The 16176-nt window shown below is 52.7% G+C and overlaps 1 protein-coding gene across 3 annotated transcripts in view; it reads right to left on the bottom strand.

The window, feature by feature from the left end:
- LOC135211212 (TBC1 domain family member 1-like) overlaps positions 1-15808 on the bottom strand; it is a 307524-nt gene extending 291716 nt beyond the window's left edge. For all 3 annotated transcript variants that reach the window (XM_064244447.1, XM_064244445.1, XM_064244446.1), the window contains exon 1: positions 15481-15808. The gene's annotated coding sequence lies outside the window, so the exon portion shown is untranslated. The remainder of the gene's footprint in view (positions 1-15480) is intronic.
- Between the last annotated feature and the right edge of the window lie 368 nt (positions 15809-16176).

The raw sequence follows: 16176 nt of genomic DNA, 5'->3' as shown, positions 1-16176 counted from the left end.
AAATTCTTTCCTTCAAGAAAACAAAATAAGGATTGGAGATCGACCACCTTCGTTCTCTATTAAAAGAGAGTGAAGGAGAAGTCTTCCTCGAAGGAAAGCTTCAATGGTGAACAGAATACTAAGACGATAGTTCCAGCCAAACATGACAATTTGTCCAAAATTGCATTTTTTTTCTTTTTTCCTAACTATACAAACCTGAGGTCCTTTTACAATAGGGAAGGTACTAGCGGCAGCTGGATAGGTCGTAAGCTTTCGAACAAGGGGTTCGGTAGTTAACTGCTTGTCCGACAGCGCTGCAGTTCGCGCGACTGGGGGGTGGGAGGTTAACAAATCACTTTTGCTTTTGGCCCAGCAAAAAACTGCAGAGTGAGGGTGGCATGAGGTGGGGCTATGTGTAAAAGGACCTCAGGTTTGTATAGTTAGGAAAAATGCAATTTTGGACAAATTGTCATTTGTTCCGACACGGCATACAAACCTTCGGTCCTTTTACAATAGGAAGACTCACTTCTTGGTGGGTGGAATCTGAGTCTTTTGTGAACAGACTGGTGTTCGCCAACCTTGGAAGCCTCCCTGGTCGTAAGAGCGAGGGAGGGATCCAAGCCTCTGTCCGATTGATCGGGGTGTGCACCGCAGGATCAATGGTCAGACCTCTGGACCGAGTACTAAGAGAGAGCAAGCGTATCTCTTCGTACCAGCAATGTAAGAACCTTGTTCCTGTACAGGAGCAAAGATAAAGTCATGGTTTTGTGACTCTTGTAGGCATCCACTTCCCCCCCTTGTAGAAGGAAGTGGTGGATATCTGCTCCTATCCCTAGTGAAAGGGATAGGATGGGGCTCTGTCATATAGCTCACCGGCATCTCGTCTTATCCAGCAGGGTAATGACCGTATCCCTCTACCCACAGGTAGAGGGGTAGAAAAAGATAGAAAGAGAAGCCAGTCACTTTCTCATTCACTATCTATTCATACAGTCACACCAGGACTCGATGCTGTTCAGCCTGCTAGGGTCTGGGTTAGCTAGACGACGTGTTGAGCAGCCACCACGGGTCCTAAGGACCGATCCAAGGACCTATGGGCAATATCCAAGAGGTATAAGGAAGGTGCCGGTAGTCTGGTTGTACCAGACCCCCTGCCTTCCATACCTGCGCCACGGAGAAGTTCTTACGAAACGCCAACGAGGGGCCAATACTTCTGACTTCGTGAGCTCTCGGACGGGACGTACGGATGTCGTCACTACCATCAGCCTCATACGCCCTCCTGAAGACCTCACGCAGCCAGGACGAAAGAGTGTTCTTGATACTTCTTTCTTGGTGACCCCGTTGCTAACGAAGAAGCGTCGACACTCAGGCCCGAGGTGTCGAGTTCTCTTCAGATAGCGCCGTAGCGTCCTCCCAGGACAAAGCAGCATCTCATCCACATCATTATCTGCATGAAGTTCCCGTACTCTCTTCGCCGATGCCAGGTCCAGCAAGAAGAGGGTCTTGTGAGTTCCCTGTTTGGCAAGACCTTTGGAGGCTGCTCTTAAGCAAGGAGATCTCGAACGAGTTTCGAGATGTCCAATCCCGTCAGTTTCAGGACGAGCGTCAAGGCGGCTCTGTATCCTTTGACTGTGGGAACTTAGAGGAGCTTCCTCGGCGAAGAAAAACGAGGAAAACCGCTACCTGCTGAAGAGTGGCTCTGAGAGGAGATAGGCCCGTCTACGACACAACCACAGAGACGGCCGACTTCCCCTGGTACACAGCTGCAGAGGACTGACGGACGTTTCCAGCCATCTCTGTTGCTGCGCTACGAAAAAAGCTTCTCGTTCGCAAGAGATGGTGGATAACAGCCAGCCGTGAAGACGTAGGGACTGGGACTGCTCGGTGGTACCGACTCGACGTGTGGCTGGGCGAGAAGGTTGTGCCAATGGGGAATTCTCTCGGTTCTCTTGCGAGAAGAGCCAGCAGGTCCGGATACCAAATGCCTGTGGCCATTTGGGAGCCATCAGATCATCCTGAGATTCGGGATGACCAGTGCTCGACTGATCACCTTGCGAATCAGGCTGAACGGGGGAAAGGCATAGGCGAAGAAGGTCGTCCCACGGGTGTTGAAGAGCGTCCTCTGCAGCTGCCCATGGATCCGGCACGGCCGAGAAGAACACCTGGAGCTTCCTGTTGTGCCGGATGGCGAAGAGATCCTCGACTGGTCGCCGCCACAGGTCGAAGAGCCTTTCCGCCACGTCCTGGTGTAGAGACCATTCGGTCCCTATCACCTGATCCCGACGGCTGAGCGTGCTGCTACTACATTCCTTCCCTGGAATGTAGCGTGCCGACAGCTCTATTGAGTGCGCCTCGGCCCACTCGTGCACCTGCCGAGTCAACTGATACAACGGGAGAGACACTAGTGGCCCCCCTGTTTGTTGACGTAAGCACCACCGTGGTGTTGACGTACATCAACACCACTGAGTGTCCCATCAGCGGTCCTGGACTCTTGGAGAGCGAGGAACGCTGCCTTGAGTTTTCAGTACATTGATGTGAAGGTGCTTGTCGTTCTCGTACCACACTCCTGAAGTCCGCAACTCTTCCAGGTGCGCCCCATCCCTCGGTCGATGCGTCTGAGAGCAGCTGCATGTCCCGGGGGGGAGAGTGCGCAGAGGCACTCCTCTTAATGGGGTTCCTGTCGTCCAGTCACCCGGCTAGGTCCTGCCTCACCTCCTGTGTCCGTGACAATGGAAAGCTTGGGGGATCCGTCGCCTGTGACCAACTCTCCTTCAGTCTCCCTGAAGAGACCGCAGGTGAAGACGCCCGTTAGGGACTGGCTTCCCGAGTGACGACAGGTGTCCGATCACGACTTGCCATCGCTGAGCTACCTGTTCCTGCCGACAGGAACTGGTTGGCTGCCTCCCTGAATCTGCTGATCCGCGAGTCTGCGGGGAAGACTCGCCCTGCTACCTGTCGATCCGCATACCCAGGTACTTCATCCTCTGCTTGTGCTCGAGATCGGACTTTTTCGAAGTTCAGAACGATCCCCAGATCGCGACAGAACTCGAGCAGTCGATCCCTGTCCTGTAGCAACTGCGAGCGGTAGCTCCCACGCAGGTACTAACCAATCGTCGAGATACCCCATCGACGTATCCCGTGCGAATGGGCCCAAGCAGACACCAGAGTGAACACTCGCGTGAACACCTGTGGGGCGGTTGAGAGACCGAAGCAACGTGGCCTGAGCTGGTACACCGTCCCGTCGAGGATGAAGCGGAGGTGCTTTCTGGAGGACTGATGAATGGGTATTTGTAAATACGCATCCTTCAAGTCCACTGAAAGCATGTTAATCGTTCTCCCTGATAGAGTCAGCACTGCGCGTGCCGTCTCCATCGTGAACCGGGTCTGGCGAACCAACCGGTTCAGGGGAGAGAGATCTATCACCGGGCGCCAGCCTCTCGTAGACTTTTTCCACCAGGAAGAGCGGCTGTAAAAGCCCGGTGACTGATCCGTGCCGATTTCTACAGCTCTCTTGCTCAGCATGGTCTTGATCTCCTGTCTCAATGCTACGTCCTTCGATGCCCCTGGAACGTACGCCTGCTGTTGGACCGGGTTGGAGTGAGGGGTGACCGAGATTCGAAGGTTAATAGATCTCCCTCCCGAAGTACATCTACAATCCAGGTCTCGGCGCCGTGGCGCTGCCAAGTTGCCCATGGCTGGCCAGGCACCCCCCCACTTCCGGCAGCAGGTGAGGGGGAACGCCGTCCTTCCACTGTGAACGTCGTCTGGGTGGGGCTAATCGACACCTGACAGGAGAGAGCCGATACCCGCTCCGACTCATTCCAGTCCTCGTCGAGGGTCGAAACCTCAGGAGGACCGAGGGGTATTTAAATACGGTGTCCGAAGACACGTAGAAATGCCTCTGTCGCAGTAGTAGGAGGTGTAGTAGCTTGGTTCGACCGTCCAGAACTGAGAGCCGCTTGTCCGGAGACGAGGAGACTACCTTGTTTCAACCAGTCGGCAACTTCCGAAGCTCCGATCGCGGCAGACCCCACCGTCGATTGGGTTCCCTCTCGGGCCCCAAAACGACTCGAGCCGAGACGTGGCTCTGCTGGTGGGGAGCGGTGATCCTTCCCCGAGATCATTGTGCTGACGAATCAGCGCCGTAACCTCGACAAAGTCCCTCTGGATCTCGGAAGTCACAGCAATCTTGCAGAGTGGGAACCGTTGAAGCCCTTCGAACAAGAGCATTTCCGAGAACCTTCCTCCTAAGAAGGGGGAACAGCGACAGCCCTCTCGGTCTTCCCCATCCACTTGCGCATACGTCCTGGGGTTGGTCCCAGAACCGTGCCTGGCACGTAGGGCGTTGTGGTGTGATCATGAGGGGCGCACCCCTCACGATCACTCCTCAATACCTCGCTCCTCCCGGTGTAACCCGAGGAGGTTGAAGGTACGGGAGAGGCAGACCTGACGCTCCCATCATTGCTCGCTGGCAGCACCAGCAGGCTTTGAGGGCTGCAGGCGATCGTCAACCCGCGGTGGCGATCGAGCTGCAGGCCTGGTCGAACCGTCTCCTGTGGAGAACGGCTGGACTGAGCACAGCGGCCCCGATCTCGAGTATCAGAAGAGCTGGTGCTGGTTGCCGTACCCGTTCGCTTTCTGTGAGAGCGACGGTCAGGCGACCTGCAGGCTCCACTGTCACAGTGAGACCGGTGCTTGTCCTCACGGCACGTCACGTCGCTGGTTCCAGCCGTGGCTGGCACCGGCGAACGGGAGGACCTCTTCCCAGCCTCAGCCCGTGGTCGGTCGTGGACCGTCACGTCCCCGGGTAGCCAGCTGTTCGCCGCGAGAGTGAGAGCTGGTCTGGTGAGAGTCGCATAAGCGGCTGTCACCAGTCCTTCCGCCCCGTGCCGTGAACCTGACGCTGAGCGGACTCAGAGGTCTGGTTCCTGGCTGCACGGTCGCTGTAGGCGACCGTACACTCGGTACCGTCCCGCGAACGAGAGGCCGAGACGGACCCTGATGCAGTGGCAGAACCACTGACACCAGGCGAGGAAGTACCGGTGTTAGCCGTACCCTCTGGTCCCCGTAGTCGTCTTCCTTGCGGAAGAAGAGCGGGCCCCGCTCCCGAAGGAGCAGGAGGACCAGCGGAAGGAACCCTCCCGTCCCACCGAGGTGAGACGGGTCCCGAGAAGCTCCCCGAGGGAGACTTCTTAGGAGGGAGGAGGCAACCTTCTTCTTCCTCGGCTGTGAGCCTTAGAAGTCGAAGGGGAAGAGGCGGCAGCCGACGACGATGAAGAAGATGAAGACGACGACGACGACACCTTCCTCCTCTTCTCGTCAGCTTCCTCAGGACAGACGTAAGATCTGCTATCCAGGGCGGAGCCGGGGCTGCTGTAGCCGAAGCCACAGGGCCCGGACGCACCTACAGACAGACCAAAGTCTGGGGTAGTACCACCACGAACAGGGACGACATCAAGCAGGTATGGGCATCTCAGGAACAGCAGGCACAGCCAGCACAGCATCGGTAGGGACACGCCAGCCGGCAGCCCAGCGCAGCACGGGACCGGGACCAACGCGCAACGGCAGACAGCCATCGCAGCAACGACAGGGACAGCCAGCGCAGCAACTGCATGGACAGTCACCCAAGAATCGGCAGGTACGGCAGGCAGCACCGGAAACACAGGAAGTGGAGCAGCAGCCAGCAACATCCTGGTACTGGCGGCAGGTCCAGGGGCGAGCTCTAGGGCAGCGGAAGTGTGGTCGCTGCAGCGCGGCAACCACGAGCGGCGGCGGGGCACGCCCCCCTCTCGGTACGGCGAACGGCACTTCACAGCGGCTGTAGGCAAGACTGTTACCACGTGAGGCGAGTACACCAGGTGAGGAGGGACGTCGTCACCGGTTGCGTGGTCACCACTCCATGGTGACCGCAGTAGGCCCAGACATAGAACCGCAGCCCTCGGACACTAGCACGCCCTGCAATGGAAGGACGCCCATACCTCACCAAGGTCCACCCTCGTGGCAGTAGCACTGCGGAAATAACAGTAGTAGCGATTAGTGGGGGGGGAAAGTCCCCTTCGCGCGGGGGGATGAGCCCTCTCCGAACGAGTGGAAGACCCCTAATACAATTGTACATCGGGCACCGAGCGCCCTCCCGGCGCTCGACGGATCGGGCGAGGAGAAGAACGCCGATAACCTCCCCCCCCCCAAGGGGAAGGGCCACTGTGGGAGCTGAGCGGGGGGGGGGTTCTCGTTCCCCACCCCCGCACAGTACCCATGTACCCAACAACAATATAAGAGCCCGAGAGCAATCGTGCCATCGGCCAGAATGCAAGGGCATAAGGATCAATTCCCTGACTGAGCGGAATTTGAACCAAATAAATATTGATGCAATCAATAATAAGGGATAAAATGAAAATGCATCTTGCATACGATTCACTTCACAATGAATAAGGGCTCGGATCGAGCGCATTTGCGCCCTAGGTACCGAGCGCAAGGGTGAAAGGATCAATTCCTTACCTTTATGGATCAAGGTTCTGGAAACCTTGATCCATAATGAATTGATGCAATCAAAAATATATGAAAATGAAAAGACTACTGCGTTTGCGATTTCACTTCATACAAATAAAAAAGGGGAAGGATCAATTCCCGGGAATAGCAGAAACATTGATCCCAGTAAACAATGCAATCTCAATAAAAAATGAAAATGAAAAAGAACTGCACTTGCGATTTCACTTCATTCAAAATAAAAGGGGGAAGGATCAATTTCCGGGTAAGCTCGGAACTGATCCAAAATGAGTATTGCTACAATCAAAATAATATATGAAAATGAAAAAGAATACTGTACTTGCGATTCCACTTCCATACTAAATAAGTTTCCGTGCCGAGCGCATTCGTTCGGCAACGGGCATACAGGTCAAAAAAATATAAATGAAAAGAGCACTTACTTACGATTTTCATCTACACATTTCCAACCCAATCTACGCTCGGAGCGAGTGCTCCCGCCCTCGGCACCGAGCATACACAATACGAGGATCATTTCTGGGAAAATGAATTCCCGCACTTACGCCCTTCAGTCCCGGCACTCGGGTAATCGGAGGGCGTGGTGACACCAAGATCCTTAATTCATAAAGAATTCAATGAAATGATTGTACTTACAATTCAGTTTTCACTAGATAATTAGGAAAAAGAAAAACACAATCATGCAAAAGCAAACGACGATGAAGCGGCAGAGAGCGATGATACACGTCCACACGCCAGCAGGCCGAAAGCAAAAGTGATTTGTTTACCTCCCAGTCGCGCGCGCGCAGCCTGTCGGACAAGCAGTTAACTACCGAACCCTTGTTCGAAAGCTTACGACCTATCCAGCTGCCGCTAGTACCGTTCCCTATTTGTAAAAGGACCGAAGGTTTGTATGCCGTGTCGGAACAATGGATATTCCCGTCCGTTCTTCTCTATTCCAGGTTGGTCGCCTACTGTGAGATAGTCTTCTTTCAGCAGCAGTCTTCTTCCTAATGCTAGAAATTCCAGGAATTCGAGCATAGGCGAGGTTCCCGATTATCGTGTAACATATCGGGGATTCTCGTCTCGCTCACTTTGGACCGTGGTCTCGCCTATGTGTTTGGAGATCGTAAGAAACTCTAACACTGAATGCGCAGAATTCCGTAGAATTCTAAGCAGTCTGCGAAACCCCCACCGAATTCGTCAAACGATATCGGCTGGTGGTCCTCTCGATTCCCGTAGAAATCGAGAATGGGGCAGGATCCCTCCTCAACGACCGGGGCTTACGTCAGGTAGGACCCGAAGGTCCCCCCTGGTAGCGCAGTCCCCCCCAACGTGGGGATCCTACAGAGAAATCTCTGTAGGATCCTTCCCCTTTCCCTTGTCAGCCGTAAGGAGAGAATGGGGGAGGAATTGGATACTCGCTCGCCTTCCCAGTGGAACTAGCAGTTGGAGAAGAGTAGGAGCAGCCATCGCCTTGCGGCGATGGCCTCTCAGAGTCTGGGAAAACGTATCGTCAGAGAAAACGTTTTCCCGAGGAGGGTTAACGAACTCTCACTGTAGGTAAGGGTCTGCCGCCACTGTGAACGTCGTCTGGGTGGGGCTGATCGACACCTGACAGGAGAGAGCCGATACCGTCCTCCGACTCATTCCAGTCCTCGTCGAGGTCGAAACCTCTCAGGAGGACCCAAGGAGTATTTAAATACAGTGTCCGAAGACACGTAGAAACGCCGCTGTCGCAGTAGAGGAGGTGGAAGTAGCTTGATCGACCGGCCAGAACTGAGAGAGCCTTCTTGTCCGGAGACGAGAGACTCTGGTTCAAGACAGAATCGGCAAGCTCCGATCGCGGCATACCCACCGTCGGTTTGGGTTCCCTCTCGGGCCCCAAAACGACTCGAGCAGAGACATGGGCTCTGCTGGTGGGAGCGGCGATCCTTCCCCCCGGTCGTTGTGCTGACGAATCAGTGCAATAACCTGGGTAAAGTTACTCTGAATCTCGGAAGTTACAGCGTCTTGAGGAGTAGGACCGTCCAGTCCCTCCAACAAGAGCAGCTCCCAGGACCCTCCTCCTTCAGAAGAAGGACCAGCAACAGATCCCTGACGGTTGCCTCCATCACTTGCGCGTACGTCCTGGTTGGTCCTAAGACCAACCTGGCACGTGCGGCGTCGTGACGGGATCGTGAGCGGCGCATCTCTCACGATCACTCCTATATACCTCGCTCTTCCTGGCGTATGCCGAGGAAGTTGAAGGTATCGGAGAGACAGAACTGACGCCACCCCCCCACTCTAGACGGTCGCCTCCAATCACTTGCGCGTACGCCTCTGGTTGGTCCTAAGACCATACGTGGCACGTGCGGCGTCGTGACGGATCGTGAGCGGCGCACCTCTCACGATCACTCCTAGCTACCTCGCTCTTCCCGGTGTAGCCCGAGGAAGTTGAAGGTAGTGGAGAAGACAGACCTAACGCTCCCCCCCACCCCCCCCGCTCGCTGGCAGGACCAGCGTACGTGGGGGGCTGCAGCCGATCAACCAACCCGCGGTGGGGATCGATCTGGCAGGCCTGGCCGTTGCCGCTCACCTGTGGCGAGCGGCTCGACTGAGCACGTCGACCCCGGTCCCGTGCGTCAGACGAGCTGCTGCTGGTCACCGTATCCGCCCGGTCCCTGTGGGAGCAGCGGTCAGGTGACCTGCAGAGCTCGCTTTCGCCGTGAGACCGGTGAGCGACCTCGCGGCACGTCAAACCGCTGGTACCGCCGAGGCTTGGGTACCGTCGGTCGAGGGGACCTGGGGGACCTCTTCCCAGCCTCAACCCGTGGCCGGTCAGAGACCGTCACGTCCACCCGACCAGGTACCGGCTGGTCGCTGCGAGAGCGGCCGCTGGCCTGGCGAGAGTCACCTGAGCGGCTCTAGACAGTCTTCTGCTCCGTGCCTCGGTCATGACGCTGAGCGAACTCAGGCGTCTTAACTTTTGGCTGCACGGTCACCCGAAGGAGATCGTACACTCGGAACTTCTCGCGGACGAGAAACCGAGCCGGTACCTGGCTTAGCAGCAGAGCTGCCAAGACCAGGCGAGGGTGTACCAGCGGTAGCCAGCACACACCCTTGGTCCCCGTCTTCTTCTTCTTCTCAGAAGGGGAGACGGGCCCCGTTCCCGAAGGAACAGGAGGACCAGCAGAAGAACCCCCCCGTCACACCGGAATGTGACGAGCCCTTCGAAGTTCCGAAGGAGTCTTCTTAGGGGGAAATAACAAAACAAACCCGGTTCCCACCACTGGTCGCTGCGAGAGCAGCCGCTGGCCTGGCGAGAGTCACCTGAGCGGTTCTCGCCAGCCTTCTGCTCCGTGCCGTGGTCTTGGCGCCGAGCGAACTCTGGCGCCGAAACTTTGGCTGCACGGTCTCCCGAGGGAGAGCGTACACTCGGGATCTCCCGCGAACGAGAGACCGAGCCGGAACCTGGCGTAGCGGCATCGCCGCTAGCACCAGGCGAGGAAGTACCAGAGCTAACCGATACTCCTCTGGTCCCCGTCTATCTCTTCCTTACGGAAGGGGAGACGGGCCCCGCTCCCGAAGGAGCAGGAGGACCAGCAGAAGGACCCCCCGTCCCACCGAGGTGGGACGGGCCCTTAGAAGTTCCCGAAGGAGACTTCTTAGGGGGGGAGGCAGCCTTCTTCTTCTTCGGCTTATGGGCCTTAGAAGTCGAAGGGGAAGAGGCAGCAACAGACGAAGACGAAGATGACACCTTCCTCTTCTTCGTCAGCTCACGCAGGACAGTCGTCAGGTCCTCCATCCAGGCCGGAGTCGGGCCTATTGCCGAAGCAACACGGCCCGACTGCACCTGTCCGGAAGGACCTGGGACTGGGGAAGACACACCATGGGCAGGACCAGCATGGACAGGCGCAGGAACCAGGAGCGACAGGAACAGCAACCAGCTCAGGAGCGGCAGGAACAGCGGCAGCGGTAAACACAGAAGGGACAGCCAAGCCAGTAGCGGGAACCACATCAGCGACAGGTACGGCAGGCCCAGCCATCGCCTCGTAGAATCATCGGCAGCCAGCGTGGTACTGGCGGCCGGTCCAGGGGAGGGGCGAGCTGCTGGAACAGCGGAAGTCTGGGGCAGGCAACACGAAGAAAACACAGGCGGCGGCGGCATACCCCTCCTCGGTACGGCGGCGACCGGCCCTAGAAGTCGGCAGACGGCGTCACTGACACAGCATGGGGAGTGTAGACCAGCGGGGGGAAGCCAGCATAATCGGCCGTGAAAGTTGTAGTGGAGACCACTCCAAGGTCACCGCCCCAGACCTCGCTAGGACTCTGCAGCAGATCGTGGATGCTAGGCACGCCCTGCAGCCGCAGTGGTCCATACCTGTCCAAGGTCGTCTCCCACGGCTGTAGCACCTGCGGTAGCACAGACAGATTAGTAAGAGGGGTTTTCCCTCACGCACGGGGGGGGGGAGGGGGGGGGACATGCCCCACCCCGAACGGAAGGAAGACCCCAAAAACAAAATACGAGGAAGCTGAGCGGGGGGGCAGGAAAGAAGACGAAGAATCGGATACCAAGGGAGTCGCGGGAGAGCTTTCCGACGACTTCCTGGCAGACCTTCGCTTCCCCTACCCCCGCACAGCAGTGAAAAGTAATATGAAAATGAAACAGAATACTGCACTTGCGATTCACTTCATAGAACTTAAAGAGGGAAAAATCAATTCCCGGTAAGAGCGGAAACTTGATCCATAATAATATGATGCTATCATAAATATATATGAAAATGAACAATACTGCACTTGCTATTTTCACTTTCACAGCAATAAATCGTAAGGATTAATTCCCGGGTAAGAGCGGAAATTGATCCAAAATTAAATTTGATGCAATTAATAAATGAAAATGAAAAGAAAACTGCATTGCGAATCCACTTTCATTGCATTCTATTCATACAAAATAAGAGGCTCTTGCCGAGCGCAATCAAGCTCTCGGCAACGAACGCACAGGGCAAAAATATAATGAAAAAGAGTACTACTTACATCTTTCAATTACACACTTTCGCCCAAAATACATGACTCGGCGCGAGTGCGCCCGCCCTCGGCACCGAGACATAATTCAAGGGTTCAATTCATGAAAAGAGCGGAAATCGCCGTCTCTACGGCGATAGCTCCATGTTGATTCATAATTAAGTAATGAAAATGAAAACAGTGTACTTACAGTTTCATTTTCAAGTCAAACCAAACCATTAGTAGAAAACACAATATAAACAAAGCATACGACGATGAAGCGGGCAGAGAGCGATGACGAACACGTCCTTCACACCCGCGGCCGAAAGCAAAAGTGATTCTTCACCTCTCGGGCGCGCGGGCGCGCGCACGATCGGACAAGCAGTTAACTAACCGTCTTCCCTTGTTCGAAGCTTACGACCGTCCCAGCTGCCGCTAGTTACCTTCCTATTGTTAAAGGACCGAGGGTTTGTATTACGTATCGGAACAAATTAAATTTGATGCAATTAATAAATGAAAATGAAAAGAAAACTGCATTGCGAATCCACTTTCATTGCATTCTATTCATACAAAATAAGAGGCTCGTGCCGAGCGCAATCAAGCTCTCGGCAACGAACGCACAGGGCAAAAATATAATGAAAAAGAGTACTTACATCTTTCAATTACACACTTTCGCCCAAAATACATGACTCGGCGCGAGTGCGCCCGCCCGCCCTCCGCAGGCACCGAGACATAATTAAATTCAATTTCATGAAAAGAGCGGAAATCGCCGCCTCTACGGCGATAGCTCCATGTTGATTCATAATTAAGTAATGAAAATGAAAACAGTGTACTTACAGTTTCATTTTCAAGATCAAACAAACCATTAGTAGAAAACAATATAAACAAAGCATACGATGATGAAACGGGCAGAGAGCGATGATGAACACGTCCTTCACACCCGCGGCCGAAAGCAAAAGTGATTCTTCACCTCTCGGGCGCGCGGGCGCGCGCACGATCGGACAAGCAGTTAACTACCGTTCTCCCCTTGTTCGAAGCTTACGACCGTCCCAGCTACCGCTAGTTACCTTCCTATTGTTAAAGGACCGAGGGTTTGTATTACGTATCGGAACAAGTGGGGTTGTTTGAGCAGATCTTTCCTGTTTGGAAGAGATCTGGGGAAGTCCACTGTCCACTCCATTACCTCTGTGAACCAAATTCGGGATGGCCAATATTAGAGTCATTCTTGCTCCCTTCGAGGCCACGAACTTTCTGACTACTTCCCCCAGTATCTTGAATGGGGGAAAAGCGTACACGTCTAGCCCTGACCAATCAAGGAGAAAGGCGTCTATTGCATAAGCCCTGGGATCTTCTACTATAGCGCAAAATGTGTCTATCCTTTAGGAGAGGAACGTGGCGAACAGATCTACTTGACCAAAGGCTCTGACAGACTTCCGAGTGGAGGGTCCATTCTGTTGGAAGGACCTGGAACCTCCTGCTCAGTCTGTCAGCTCTCACGTTCCTCTCCCCTTGGACAAACCTTGTTAGGAGAACGACATTCTTTTGATTCGCCCAAATCAACAGATCTCTTGCCAGTTCGTATAGGGCGAGAGAGTGAGTTCCTCCTTGTTTTTTCACATAAGCCAGAGCGGTGGTATTGTCGGAGCTTATCTGCACTACTCCGTCTCTGACTATGTGTTCGAAGCTCTTTAGCGCTAGGTGAATTGCTAAGAGCTCCTTGCAATTTATGTGCCATGACACCTGTTCTTCCGACCAGGTGCCTTACACTTCTTTGGATCCCAAGGTTGCACCCCAACCTGTCTCTGACGCGTCTGAGAACAATGTCAGGTTTGGGTTCCGTACTACCAGGGATACTCCTTTGTTCTCTTCTCAAGGGGTTAACCACCACCTTAATTGATCCTTTACTTGAAAAATCACATTCACTTTGCTTACCTTCCAATGCTGCCATTTTTTCCTGCATTTTTTGAAGGGAAGCTCTGAGTTCCGCAATTTCCGAAGCAGAATCAGAGGGGTTAGCAACCTGTGATCGGGCTGATACAGAATGAGAATAATTATCAGAAGAAGAAGCTACAGAACTAGACAGAAGTTCACGAGATCTAGATTTACTGCGGCTTTTGTAAACCGCCTTCCTCTCTCTATCTTTCTCTAACTTCAGATTCTTCCATTCTTGAGCACTCAGTCTTTCACACTCGTTACATGTATTCTCAATCGAGCACTCAACTACTCTACATCCACGGCATGCAGTGTGAGGATCTACCGAAGCCTTCGGAATCCTCACCTTACAGCCCTCATTTTCACACACACACACTGAAACTAACACTAGAGTCAGACATATTCAAGAAAAATCCAAAGCCAAGTCCAAAAACAATTCCACGATAGCGAATGCCAAACAACGATCCAAGTACGTCACCAAAAATCAGTCGAAAGATGATCTAAAGCGTTGAAAAAAGAATTCCAGTCAGGAGGTAGTAACAACAATGTTGATACCACCGGCGACAGAGAAAATCTGATTAGAAAACGGGAATGGTTCCTAGTCCTGCCACCCAGAGCAGGGCGGTAGATCACCTGACCTACCTGTAGCGAGTGCCGCGAAATTTGAATTTCTGTCGGGGACGACGGAGTCGATAGCTAAGTATACCTATATCTGACAGGTAAGTTGAATGTATGAAAACTTGATTTAAAGCCGCTCTATAACCCTCCACTGCCGATTTGGATAGTCGTTTATCCTTCCTGAGGTGGTGGAAAAAACTCGCTAGTTGAGGGATGGTGGCCTCGTCTGGGGCAATGCCTTTATCTGGACACCAATCTTGAAACAGTCGCCACTTTCCCTGGTACAATCTGCCTGAGGATGGTTTCACAGGATTGGCCATGGCCTCAGCTAACTGCCTGGAAAAACCTCTACCACGGTGCACGCTTCGTTGTCTTCTTCTGCCAAAACAGTTGTTTACTAGGGTAAAAAACCGCATGGTACAGGGGTGGACCATGTACAGTCAATGTGTACAACCCCAAGAAAAGTACATTATAACGCGTCCTGACACCGGAGTAGAGGTCTTTAGTTCCGTTTCTCACCAACAACAAGTCGCGTCTGATGCCCATCTCCGATGTCAGGACGCGTTATAATGTACTTTTTTTGGGGTTGTACACATTGATCATAGGTGGTCCACCCGTGTACCATGCGGTTTTTTACCCTAACAAACAAGCTGGTAAGTTTCCGTGTTCCGATTGTTGAGATGAAAGTGCCCCAGCGTCTGTGGGTGCAAGTGGTGTGCGGATTTATCCCAGGAAATGGGAAGTTTATTGACACAAGCGACTCTGTAAACATCGAGATGGCGTCAATCTACTAAAATATTGAAGCGTAAGTAAAAATGTTGAACGCATTTTGGTGAGATTTGGACTGCCGTGTACACCGTTTTCACTACCCTCTGTTTACTAAATCTTAAAATTTGGCCTTAATTTCTAACTTTGGAGAAAATAGGCTACTTACTTCGAAAGGAGAGTAGAGGTCTTTAGCTCCGTTTCTCACCAAGTCGCGACTGATGTCCATCTCCGGTGTCAGGACGCGTTATAATGTACTTTTTCGGAGGGTGGCAAGCGTTGATTGTAGGTGGCCTGTTTGGCCTGCCGTGGTGTTTTACCCTACTTAGGTACTTCGAAAGGAGAGTAGAGGTCTTTAACTCCGTTTCTCACCAAGTCGCGACTGATGTCCATCTCCGGTGTCAGGATGCGTTATAATGTACTTTTTTTGGGGTTGTACAGATTGATCGTACATGGTCCACTCTGGACCCTACGGTTTTTTACCCTATAGGTAGGTACCTAGCTTCTACTACCTAGGTATGCGTATGAACAGATATAGGTTACTACAGCGTCCCTAATTATTGCCCTTTCATTCAGTGTTGCAAGTAATTAATCTAGTAGATAACGATCTGGGTGTCTCATGGGCACCGCTTAAAATAACCCCCTCGTCGTCAGCGTAATTTCGGTCTCCCAAAGGCTGAAGAGGTTGGTCACTGAAAAGTCGAGATTCAAGGTACGACCACTTACCTGGGCTCCCGTAATTCTTCACATATCTGCCGTCATACCGAGGGCTTTGGCGTCATTAACGGCCTCCTCCGTTGGATTCCACAATAACATGAAGTGACCTTGGGGAAAAGTTGACGAGGATTCGTAAATTATATTTATTCCACGGTCGACACAGAAACTAACCCTCTTACCCTACACTGCGAGATTCCACCTCATCCAATATGAAGTTCGAGTGCCCTGTGTCTCTCTTCATTTACTACTGTCGACGTGTTATGCTCTTTTTGTTGTTCATATGGATCGTAATAACTATAATTAAAATATATCTGGCTGAAATGCGATTTAAATGTGGGTCACAGTAATGGTAGAGGTAAGATGTGTTTACCTTACTTATCGTGGTTATCATACAGTGTGGTAGAATGCGAATTCTTTGCAAAACAAAATGATAAAATGTCAATGGTACTGATTCTCATAGCACCGTCAATGAATAAATTTGTCCTTGAGAGATCATGTTGCGTAGCAACTGAAATATAACGAGTGTGCATAAAATTACAGAAATTAGAACCGATGTCGTAATTCAATCTAATTCAAGAAAAGTCTTAAGCTTCTGAGGTGAACTTTATATGTTAACTTATGGTATTTCATTGCGGTGAACTAATTCCATACATGAAAAAAACTCTCTTGTCTACTTTGAACTAAATGGGACTAGTAAGATCTAGG

Source organism: Macrobrachium nipponense, chromosome 4 (genome assembly GCF_015104395.2).
Source record: "Macrobrachium nipponense isolate FS-2020 chromosome 4, ASM1510439v2, whole genome shotgun sequence".
Classification (NCBI taxonomy): Eukaryota; Metazoa; Arthropoda; class Malacostraca; order Decapoda; family Palaemonidae; genus Macrobrachium; species Macrobrachium nipponense.
The sequence above is the reverse complement of the archived record's forward strand: the minus strand, read 5'-3'. Positions and strand labels throughout refer to the sequence as shown.